Source organism: Leptonychotes weddellii, chromosome 10, assembly GCF_054177405.1.
Source record: "Leptonychotes weddellii isolate Sample4059 chromosome 10, ASM5417740v2, whole genome shotgun sequence".
In the NCBI taxonomy this organism is placed as follows: Eukaryota; Metazoa; Chordata; class Mammalia; order Carnivora; family Phocidae; genus Leptonychotes; species Leptonychotes weddellii.
Window position 1 is genome coordinate 42,227,710 of NC_138378.1, and position 10,805 is coordinate 42,238,514.

Consider the following 10,805-nt stretch of genomic DNA (forward strand, 5'->3'; position numbering starts at 1 on the left):
GGTGGGAATCAGTGATAAGTAATTACCATCAGGGAGTGATAGGTGCTCTGTTGGAAGTGAAATAAAGGGGGTTGATAGAGAAAGGTGCTACGGAACATGCTCAGGGAGACCTCCTGGAGAAGAGGGGCATTTCAGCTGAAACCTACAGGACAAGAGGTCTGCTGAGACCAGGGAGAGACACTGAGAAGCCATGGTAGCTGGGTACAGGGTGGGCTAACAGAGCCCCCAGCTCAGGACTGTGTAGGTCTGTGCTCCAATATGGCCACAGAAGGGAGTGGGCAAAGACTTTCTTAGTTATACAGAAAGAAGGAGATACACAGAGCAGGGCAAGAGAGGACTGCCCCTGGCCAGGTACTCCTACTCCTACTCCTACTACTACTACTACTACTACTTCTCCTTTCTTCTTCTCCTCCTCCTCCTTCTTCTCCTTCTTCTCCTTCTTCTTCCTTTCTTAAAAGATTTTATTTATTTATTTGAGAGAGAGAGCACAGAGGGAAAGTGAGAGGGAGAAGCAGACTCCCTGCCAAGCAGAGAGCCCAACACGGGCCTGGATCCCAGGACCCTGAGATCATGACCAGAGCCGAAGGCAGACGCTTAACCAACTGAGCCACCCAGGCACCTCCTGGCCAGGTACTTCTGAGCAGGAGTGGCTATCTCCGGAGGGTGGGGATTGGTTCTCACTGTGGTTTCCCCACCCATTCGAGACAGCTGGAGCTCAGTCTTAGAAGGGTATGTCACACAGAGGGTAGGCTGAAATGTAAGGGATCCTCTTATCTTTAGTCATGGGGAAGGAAGTGCAGGGCACGCAAATAGCCAGAGCATGATGGCAGATGTGAGTGTGGTGGAGGGTTGTGACTTGACACGTGCTGCTGTATGTCTGTTACACTGCCTATTTGTAATTCTCTGTTAGGACTCTGGCATGTACCACATCTCTAATCCTAACAGAGAGTGCTTACAGAAGCTACCAGTGCAACCTGCAGAATATCAGATAAGAAGTGGAAGGCTGCCCATCTGTCCCAGCTGTTTGAATGACCTTGGGCAAATGTAACAAATTTGGAGAGGTGGGCTTCTTTGTTAACAGTAGTGTCTGGGGGGCACCTGGGTGGCTCGGTTGTTAAGCGTCTGCCTTCGGCTCAGGTCATGATCCCAGGGTCCTGGGATGGAGCCCCGAATCGGACTCCCTGCTCAGCGGGAAGCCTGCTTCTCCCTCTCCCACTCCTCCTGCTTGTGTTCCCTCTCTCGCTGTCTCTCTCTCTGTCAAATAAATAAATAAAATCTTAAAAAAAAAACAAAACAGTAGTGTCTGGGGCTCAGAACGCACGGAGATGAGCAGGCTACAGTGGTGATGCTTCAACCTGGTTTTAAATGATGGAGCAGCCCTCATCTGTAGCCTCTAGCTTCAAGGATAAGCAGAGGCCTTGAGAGAAATAATGAACTCAAGACTGAGGCACGGGGTTTCCAGCACCCATGCACCATGGAGGAAAGAGCACATGTGTCCAAGAGGCGAGCATGTTTCCCTTCTGCCAGATGAAGAGAAAAACCCTGCTTCCACAAGGCTGCTCATGTGGCTGTTGATTCCATGATCCGAACTAGTAGAGAAAGAAATTAAGTGAGAGAGTGACAGAGGTTCTCTGTAATAAATAATAAGTGAATATTCAATAATGCTATAATAAATAAGTGACCAAGTGCATAAAACATTGCCTCAAGTAGCAAGTGGTCATATCAAGTTGACCAAGAATGGAGCTTCTGAACATTTGGGCTTCTAAAACTTGCAGTTAAAACTTGGTGTTAAGCATTTAGGGCTCTGATAGGAATTGATGCCCTGTCATTATGAAAATGTGATACTCACAGGTTAGCCTGTTGGCAGCACCTGTAGAAAGAGGCAAGAGAGTTACAGGGACCAGTATCTGTTTTGCATTTGCATAAGGGAATCTTTTGGAAGCTTTTGCCCAGGGTCCACCATGTAAACAGTCCCCATTGCCTTACATTGCAAGTTACCTTTTAATTTCACAGCAGCACACTGACCAGATTAGCTTTGGTGTCTGCAGCACCTCAGCCAAGGAGGCGGGGGCTGGGAGAGGGCGTCCAGGGGTACAGGCTGGTGGCTTGTGCAGCTGGGTGCTCTCAAGTCTCTCTGGGCTTCAGTCCTGGCGGCAAGGAAATTAAGATGGATCTGAGTCAGATTGAGCAATCCCCTTGGCATTTCTGTGGTGTGGTCAGTTTCCTTTTTTAATCCCTGGTGTGGTTGTTGCTCTGCCTTCCCTCTCAGTGTTTGTGCAAACTTGAATTCCAGTTCGTTTAGTAATCTGCACAAGGCAGCAGAGGGATTCCTGTTTCTGCCTGGGATAGCATTGGAACTGGTGCACTGGGTGTTGGTTCTTGACCTCTGGGGCCACTGAGGGCAGCCCTGCCCTCTCCATGGTATCCCTTGGTTCCCCTTCCTGCCACTCACAGAGGAACTGGACCTAGTGATAAGGACTGACCGAACTTTAGTGATGCTCCTCCAAGCTGTCTCTCCACTGAGTCTGGGCCTTGCCCAGTCTTGTTCCAGCCCAGCTGGCCGGCTAACCCTGTCTTACTGAGAATGCCCCAACCTTGACATCTGTTCAAGTTCATCGCCCCCACCTTTGATGTCTAGTACTTTGTGAGAGTCTTGTTAGGTCAGTGTAGCAAGAATTACATGCCCCCCCCACACACACACCTCCCACCTTGGCTGTAAATCCCCATTTGTCCTTGCTGTCTTCAGAGCTCAGTCTTTCTCTCCTGTTTGGATAATTTTGACTCCTATTGCAATAGTATTGAATAAAGTCTCCCTTAACATTTTAACAAGTGTCAGAATAATATATTTTTAACACTGGGAGCCAGCCAGGCCAGTTCTCTGTGCTACCACTGGTTTGCCTGGATGTAGTGAATACTGTTGCCAAGTAGGATCCAGGGGGCCTGGAGGGGAGTAAGAAAAGGAAGGGGAGTTGGGGATGGGCAGATGGGGATGGTAGACGGAGAGGGAGGGGCCCAAGGTGAGGTTGGGATGTCCAGAGGGGGGATACATTGTATTGTGAACATGTTCAAACGTGCAACAAAGTTGGAAGAATTTTATAAGAAACATCGATATTCCCACCACCTGGATTCTAGCATTAATATTGTACTTTACTTATTTATCACATGTCTATCTACCTGTCCATTCTCTATTCATCTATCAACCCATCTTGTTTTCATGCATTTCAAAATAAGTTAAAGACATCAGTATATCTTACCTCTAAACACTTAAGCATGCATAACATGAACTAGAGGTCAACATTTAATTATAGATTTTTCATTTGTTATAAAATTTACCTATAGTAAAATGCACAAATCTTAAATGTACATTTACTTAATTTTGATAAATGCATAGCCCTGTGTAACTCATCCCCTATCAGGTACAGAACATGACCATCACCCAGAAATTTCCCTCATTCCCCTTCCCAATTATTTTGGGCCCTTATCCCCAGAGACAATGCCTGCAGTGATTTTATTTTATTTTTTCACTATAGATTAGTTTTGTCTATTTTCAAAGTTCATATAAATGGAATTCTGTGTATTTAGACTTCTCCGGCTTTTTTTTTTCCATTCATCTTGATGTTTTTGATAGTCATCTCTGTTGTTTAAGTTGTACACAGGCATACCTCTGAGATACTTCAGGTTTAGTTCCAGACCATCACAATAAAGCAAATACCAAAATAAGGTAAGTCAAATGACTTTTTCTTTTTTTTGGTTTCCCAGTGCATATAAAAGTTATGTTTGCACTATACTGTAGTCTATTAAGTGTGCAACAGGATGATGTCCACTTGTCAATTAAAATAGATATCCTATTCTGTTTAATTTGGGGAAACTTGCCTTTAAAAGTACTTCTTAAATGATCTTATCTAATTGGCACATCCCCCATAATGGCCATCGCATTTCTAGGTGGGAATTCTCCCGAGGGCCGGCAGCAGTTTGGTAGGACCCTGGCCCCAAATGGGATATCACTCACATTTCTGCCTGGCCTTATTTTGGGGCCTTAGCCTGATGGCCACCAAGCCAAGTTCCTCGAGACACAAAACGAGCTTAGTAAGATGTTGCCATTTTGCTAGATGCCTGTAACTTTGGGATTATCCTTCTTAGATAGAAAACAAGCAAGTGTGGGCGCCTGGGTGGCTCAGTCGTTAAGCGTCTGCCTTCAGCTCAGGTCATGATCCCCGGGTCCTGGGATCGAGTCCCACATCGGGCTCCCTGCTCGGCGGGAAGCCTGCTTCTCCCTCTCCCACTCCCCCTGCTTGTGTTCCTGCTCTTGCTGTCTCTCTCTCTGTCAAATAAATACAATCTTTAAAAAAAAAAAAAAAGAAAAGAAAACAAGCAAGTGTGCTAAAACGTGGCTCATTTGACTCTTCAGAATTTAAGGGTGCCATTAGCTAAGCTTTGAGGTCCCTCGGAGCCAAACTAATACTGAAGTGATGGGCTACAGGGTTGGGATTGTGCATATCTTCCCGTTCCCTCACTGCACAGAAGTTTTCTTGAACAGGGTGATCGGGTGTCAATCTAAGCCATTCTGAGAATCAGCTTATTCTATCCTGGGAGTCCTCCTGAGGGGGTGAGTGCTCTAGCAGCCTTTAAATGCTTCACCCATGCCCACCAATTTGATGGCATTTGGCTTCTGAAACCCTCATTAGCAGTAGCCTCTATTTACACAAAACAAAAAAACACATGCATTTTATTGTATCCGTGATAATCAAGATATGTTACTGTATCATGGTCACAAGAAGGCCCTGTGTGCACCACCACCAAATCCCATGGAAATGTGCTGAAATTTTCGACCCAGGGAATTGTGGTCTGTAAACCTAAGGCCTGGGCTCTGGGCCAACCCTTCTGCCAGCCCAACTGGGCTGGAGGCAAACATGCCAGTTCAATAGTCTCCGATCATAACCTTTGGCTGGTGCACGCTGACCCGACCTGTGAAGGAAAGCCAATTAGATCAGGAGCTCTAAGGCAAAACATGCAGAGCTCAGAACCAAGGGAAACTTACCTACTCCAAAGGTTTGTGGTACCAGGCCTGTGTTTCTCATTGTCCCCAAATGCCGCCAGAAGTTCACTTCCATCCTGTCACTGTCACCAAATCTGTTATATAACAAAAATTCATCCTAATAAATTTTAAAGATCTAATTGGCTTTATTAATCAGCTCATGAATCAGGCAGCATCCCATCTGGCAAGTAGAGGGGAACTCCAAAGGGCTATAGATGAGGAAAGGTTTTTAAAGATAGAGAGGGAGAGGAAAAACGGGAATTATTAACAAAGAATCAGTTATTTTAGGCAAGGTCACCATCCTAAGGGGGGCCCAGGGGTCTATCAGTACATTTCCTCACGCTGACCAGGAAATTCCCCTGTGGACTGGTGAAAGGCTACATTTCTGGGGGGCTGAAACTGCAGGTTTAGGTTAGGTATTAAGCCACAGTTTGTTGACATGGGGCCTTGAGTCACACCCTTGTAGGCCTGTGTTTTTGTTTTTTTAACACAGGGAATTAAATCTCCTAAGCACCATGGTAGTAATTTTAGGAAGAAACCCACATATTCACAGGATGGCCCTTCCTGCCAAAGATCCCTTGAACTCACTTCCCCATACAGCCCTCGGACACTCACCTGCCAAGGGGATTTGGGTCAGCACAGCCATGGGGCCAGAGTGAGCACTTCTGACTGGTAAATTGTGGGTAATATTTGCCGAGCATTCAGCTTGTCAACAGAGAGGAGCAACACTCTGAGACAACGTTTGCCTCACGGCTGAAATTTCAGACACTGCTCCCCACTCCCCCCTCCAACCACCGCGTGCCCCGAGAAGCTTGCACTTGGAGCCAAACCGTGATTTTCATAAGACCTGCAGCCAAGACTCAGTGAATGGTGCTTTTTGTACAAATAAAAATATGTGGTAGCATGTGGGTGTGCATTGTTCTATCAGCAAGAATTATCTTGTTCGGGAACTTTAGTCAAGCTCTATGTGGCATTTGGGTCCAAGCAGTGACCTGCAGCCACCACTTCATCCCTGCTCCATGGACCCTGAGTTCACCTGCCTCTGCCACTCTCTTCCCACCACAACTCACGGGCTTGGTGGCATCCCAAACAGAACCTCTGAGTCCTCCAGGCATGAGCTTAAAAGAAACTTTGCAGCCGAAGTCCCTGGCATCCTCCACTGCAGACACCTTGTGTAATTTTCACACCCAGGCAGGATTAACTCCCTGACTCATGTGCTTTAAACTTTAGCCCATGGCCCTAGATGCTCATTGCCATGTTCTAGAATCACCTGTGAGCAGTGAAAACCATGGATGCCTGACCCCCACCTCCGAGCAGTGACCAGAAACTCTTGGGTGGTGTCTTGCCTTGAATGGCAGCCAGAGGATCCTGCCTGGTGACTAGGGAGAGAGCCACTGGCTGGACCATGAACCTGGCTCTCAGAGACACAGCTCTCAGAGCTGTCAGCCTCAGGCAGGCATTGTGCCTTGTTCTGCCCCCACAGGGGACAAAGGAGAGAGTCCCTGTGCCACAGAGTGGGATCAAGGGGCAGTTCTGTCCACTTATGCAGGACACAGATCACAGGTGGCAGAGAATGGGGTGGGGTGGGAAGGGGTAAAGTGATGAGGGAAACAAAGGCAAAAGAAATGTAGCTTCAGTTAAAATCCCCCTACAGCTTACAGCCCACTGACAGATACCTGAAACGTGCAGAGTGTGACCTTCCTCAAGGTGCCTTAGTGCCTTCATGTTTAAAAGGAACCTTATCTTGGCAGCAGCTGACCCCTCAAGGTCCTGAGAGCCTTGCTTCCAGATTCCTTGGAGATATGTGCCATCCCTAACCCCACTAATGAAAAAGTACGCAGTCAGTCACTCCTCACAGTCCCAGTGCAGCTCTTTCTGCCCGCAGGTCCTGTCCCATGAATAGGGGAGGCGTGAAGGTGTGGGCAGCAGAGACAGGAGGCCCCTGACTCCCCTGACTGGGCTTGGGAACTATTCCTGGCAGGTGGAGACGCTGAGACAGAGCGGAACCAGAGATAGGGCAACAAACCAAGACGGCACGAGAACCTCAAGGCCACAAGCTTCTCCGTCAATTCTCAATAGAAGACTGCCAGTAAAACCCTCAGTGGCAACCCATTCGGGACCCCTCTCAGTCTAGAGGGCTTTTTTCTTTCCTTTCTGTTCTCACCTGCATTCAACAAACTTTCACTTCACTTCGCCTTTTGGTGTTCAGGTGCATGAGGTAAGAACCCAGTAACCCAGCAACAGAAGGAAGGAGGAACAGCCTGAGATCTCTCCCTAAGACCAGGGCCTCCTTCTCCTGGTGCTGCAGGAGCAGTGACCTTCGGTGTGGCTCAGAAACAGGAGGGAACAGGTGGGACCAGACTGGGCCTGGTTGGTGTGGGGGTGCCTTGGGCTGTCCCAGAGACTCAGTCATTAGGCCTCCTCCTTTGGAGCCCCCTGAGATTCATCCTGACTCTTCTTCAGGGCCAGTCTGCCCAGACACAAACAACCACCAGTCCCTCTTAAATACATATTTTCTAATTAATTACTCTGGTGTATTTCAGGCACAACACTGGCTTCTAAATTTAAACTACTGTCTTGACCCACTTCCAGCCACCAGTGGGCATATTTAAGGCCTATATACTTTGATGATTAAAGCAAAAATATGCCTTTATAAGTAACATTTACCAGGGGATCCTAAGTCTTGGAAAGGGGCTTCCTAACAAAACTCACCCGAAGAGCCTCACATACTGCTCAGAGGGAAGGGATATTCTGGCTGACGTGGACACACCACCAGCCCCCTCGCAGCCCAGTGTTCTGGGCTCTGCACTAACCCCAGAAGGGGAGCCCCACCAGAAAGCCCACTGCAAGCAGGAGCCTAAAGGCAATCACATGCTAATAATACTAGTAGGTTCAGATAAGAATCCCCATAGCTGCTAAAACCACTGGAGAAAGTGACTGGAAAACAAGGTACTTACAGAGTTTTAAAGAATCTCTGTACCAATGACTTACAAATTACAATGGGAGCAAGATATATGGAGAAACCTGTCACCCACTACCTTACACAAATGATCAGAATCAATGCCACTAGGAATGGGACAAACCCACATTGCGATATGATGCCCTGAGAAGCACAAAGCATCGCCCATATGGTGCTTCTGCCAAAAATGTGTACTTGAATCCAATTGTCAAGAAACCAGTGGGCAGACCCAAATTAATAATCCAAATATAGTAACATATATAATCTATTTTTAAAAACTTTATTTATTTATTTTCTAAGTCATCTCTACACCCAACGTGTAGCGCTCATGACCCTAAGATCAAGAGTCATATGCTCCACCAACTGGGCCAGCCAGATGCCCCTATAAACTATTATTATAAACAATAAAAATGTGCTCTGTACTCTTAAAAAATGTGAATGGCATTGAAGACAAAAGCAGAGAGCAGTTGTTCGAGATTAAAGGAGATTAAGGAAACATAATAGCTAAATGCAAATTGTAATCCTGCCCCAGATCCTGGACAAGATGGAAAAAAAATTGCTGTCATGGACATTTTGGGGACAATTGGAATTTTTGAAAAGAACTATTAGATAATGATAGTGGATTGGTGTTAAATTTCCTGAATTTGATCATTATGTTGTGATTATATATTCATAGAAAAAAAGAAAGAAAGAAAATCCTTTTCTTAGGAGTACTTCTTTCTTAGTAGAAGTATTTGGGTGTAAAGGGCCATAAAATCCACATATCTCAAAAGGGTTAGCAAGAAATTACAATTAAAAAATATATATGTGTATATATAATTCTGTATTTCAGATGTCCTTCCTGACTCTTATAATGAGCCCGCCTTTCAGAATGTGTGTTTTCTTTCAAATTATTGTTTTTAAGGATTTATGTACTAGAAAGCCAGAGAATAAGATTTCTTTGAATTGTGTACAAAGTAAGAGTCAATCAATTCTGAGTGAAGCCTTGGGAACTTCCTGATGAATAAAGTACATTAAATAAAACAGTGGACCTTTTGTCATCTACTTGGGCTACACAGGATCATTTTATACTTGTTTTTGGATTTTTGGTGGGTTGATTTCCTGGAAAAATAATTTTTGGATAAAGTGTAGCAATTTTAAAATAATTTAGTAGTGGTTAGAAAATTAATTTATTAAAAAAAATTTCTTAGAAAATTTCAGATATGTTCCTGAAAAGTTCTATGCAGCACAATTTTTGTAGTCTATTTAAGGGGACCTTGCAATGGTTCTTTCTCTGAAGTATAAAAGAATTTGAAACTGTATGCTTTTTCTTCCATAAATTAACTTGCTTAGAGCAGGTCATCTTGGGCTTTTAGTTTCTAAGTGTGCACATCAACCAAGCTTAGGAAGATCACAGAAGGACTTGCATTTCCAGGAATAAGGCAGGGGAGGGATCAGACTAACCTCCTACCGGAAACAGTCAAAACTGTTTACTAAAAGAAATGTGGCTTTTTTAAAATTTTGTTTTGTTTTACTTCTTAAAAGCATCAAAGATCTGGCAAGAGAGTAAGGAAATAAAGTCCAGATCAAAGGGAAACCAAGATCTCTGAAAGTTATGTGGTGCCCTAATGCTGTTTGGAACTAAGGGCATTTGCGAATGTGGGCACACTTGAACTTGTAATTGTATGTGTTTTTGCCATATGTATCTATGTGTGCATATATGTAGAAGAGAGAAATAAAGCAAAGGTTATGGCTGTCTATCAGTCCAGTTTAAACCAGAGAAACAGAACCAAAAAAAATTCATATTCAGAGGTTTGCAGCAAGGCACTGGCCTGCAGGATTGATGACCGGGTCGGCAGACAAGAGAAATCGCTCGAGAAAGGCAGGCTGGAACTCGCAGGTACAGGCAGAGTTTCTCCTTTCTCAGGGAAACTCAGTTCTGCTCTGAAGTCCCCTGGACAGATTGGATCAAGCCCACCTGTCACCTAAGATCATCTCCCTTCCTTAAAGCAAACTGGCCATGAACTTTGATCACATCTACAAAATGCCTTCATGACCAAATTAGCATCTGACTGAATAACTGAGGACAAAGGACTGCCCAAGACAAAACTGACCATCTATTTTTGCAATGTGTCTATAATTTTGAAATCTTTCTAAATAGAAGGTGTCAAACACTGTGCTACCCAATTCCTTTCTCAAACCGGGGTGGAGTAGAAGAGTCTGAGGACTCCCAACCCTCCCACCTCACCGACCCACAGCGGTGATTTAAGGACCAGACCTGTTTCTTTAACACCCCGATGAAATGAGTTTGCAGCGTGTGATGGGGTGTTATGCCTCGGTCACATGAGGCAGTCCTTCTCAAACTTCAGTGTGACTCACTTGTTCCTCACAAAGAAGGAAAACAATCACATCTACAGAAAGAAATGGAGAGAATGAATAACTGAAAACAAAATAGGATATATTAATTTTCTTATTTTATTTTTCTCTCAATCCCCACAAGCTAACCTGAACCAGAGGAATGCATTGAATTTACATGTTAGTATGATATAGACTTCTCCCCAAAATCCTCTCTGTGCTTTACTTTTATCCTGGCTTTTTTGGGGGGGGTGCATATCCAGCCTTCCCAAATAGCTCACTTCTTTCTTCTCCACCTTACAGACTGACATGAGTGTTTCATGCACAGGCACATGAACACAGTTGCTGTACTTAAAAGCATTAGTATTCTGATGAGATAAAGGTGACTGTCACTCACTCCATGGTCCGTATGCACAGGTGCAAGTGGGTGGCTGAGTTCAGACTGACCTGGGTGGTCTGGGCTGGCTGGCCAGTCGT

General features: G+C 45.1%; 1 long non-coding RNA gene across 1 annotated transcript; it reads right to left on the reverse strand.

Moving 5' to 3' along the window:
- Positions 1-1,882: 1,882 nt before the first annotated feature.
- Positions 1,883-10,384, reverse strand: LOC145723853 (uncharacterized). Its single transcript, XR_014149181.1, has 3 exons — positions 10,252-10,384; positions 5,039-5,130; positions 1,883-2,147 (listed from the first exon to the last, which is right to left on the reverse strand). It is a non-coding gene; the product is annotated as an uncharacterized LOC145723853 (long non-coding RNA).
- Between the last annotated feature and the right edge of the window lie 421 nt (positions 10,385-10,805).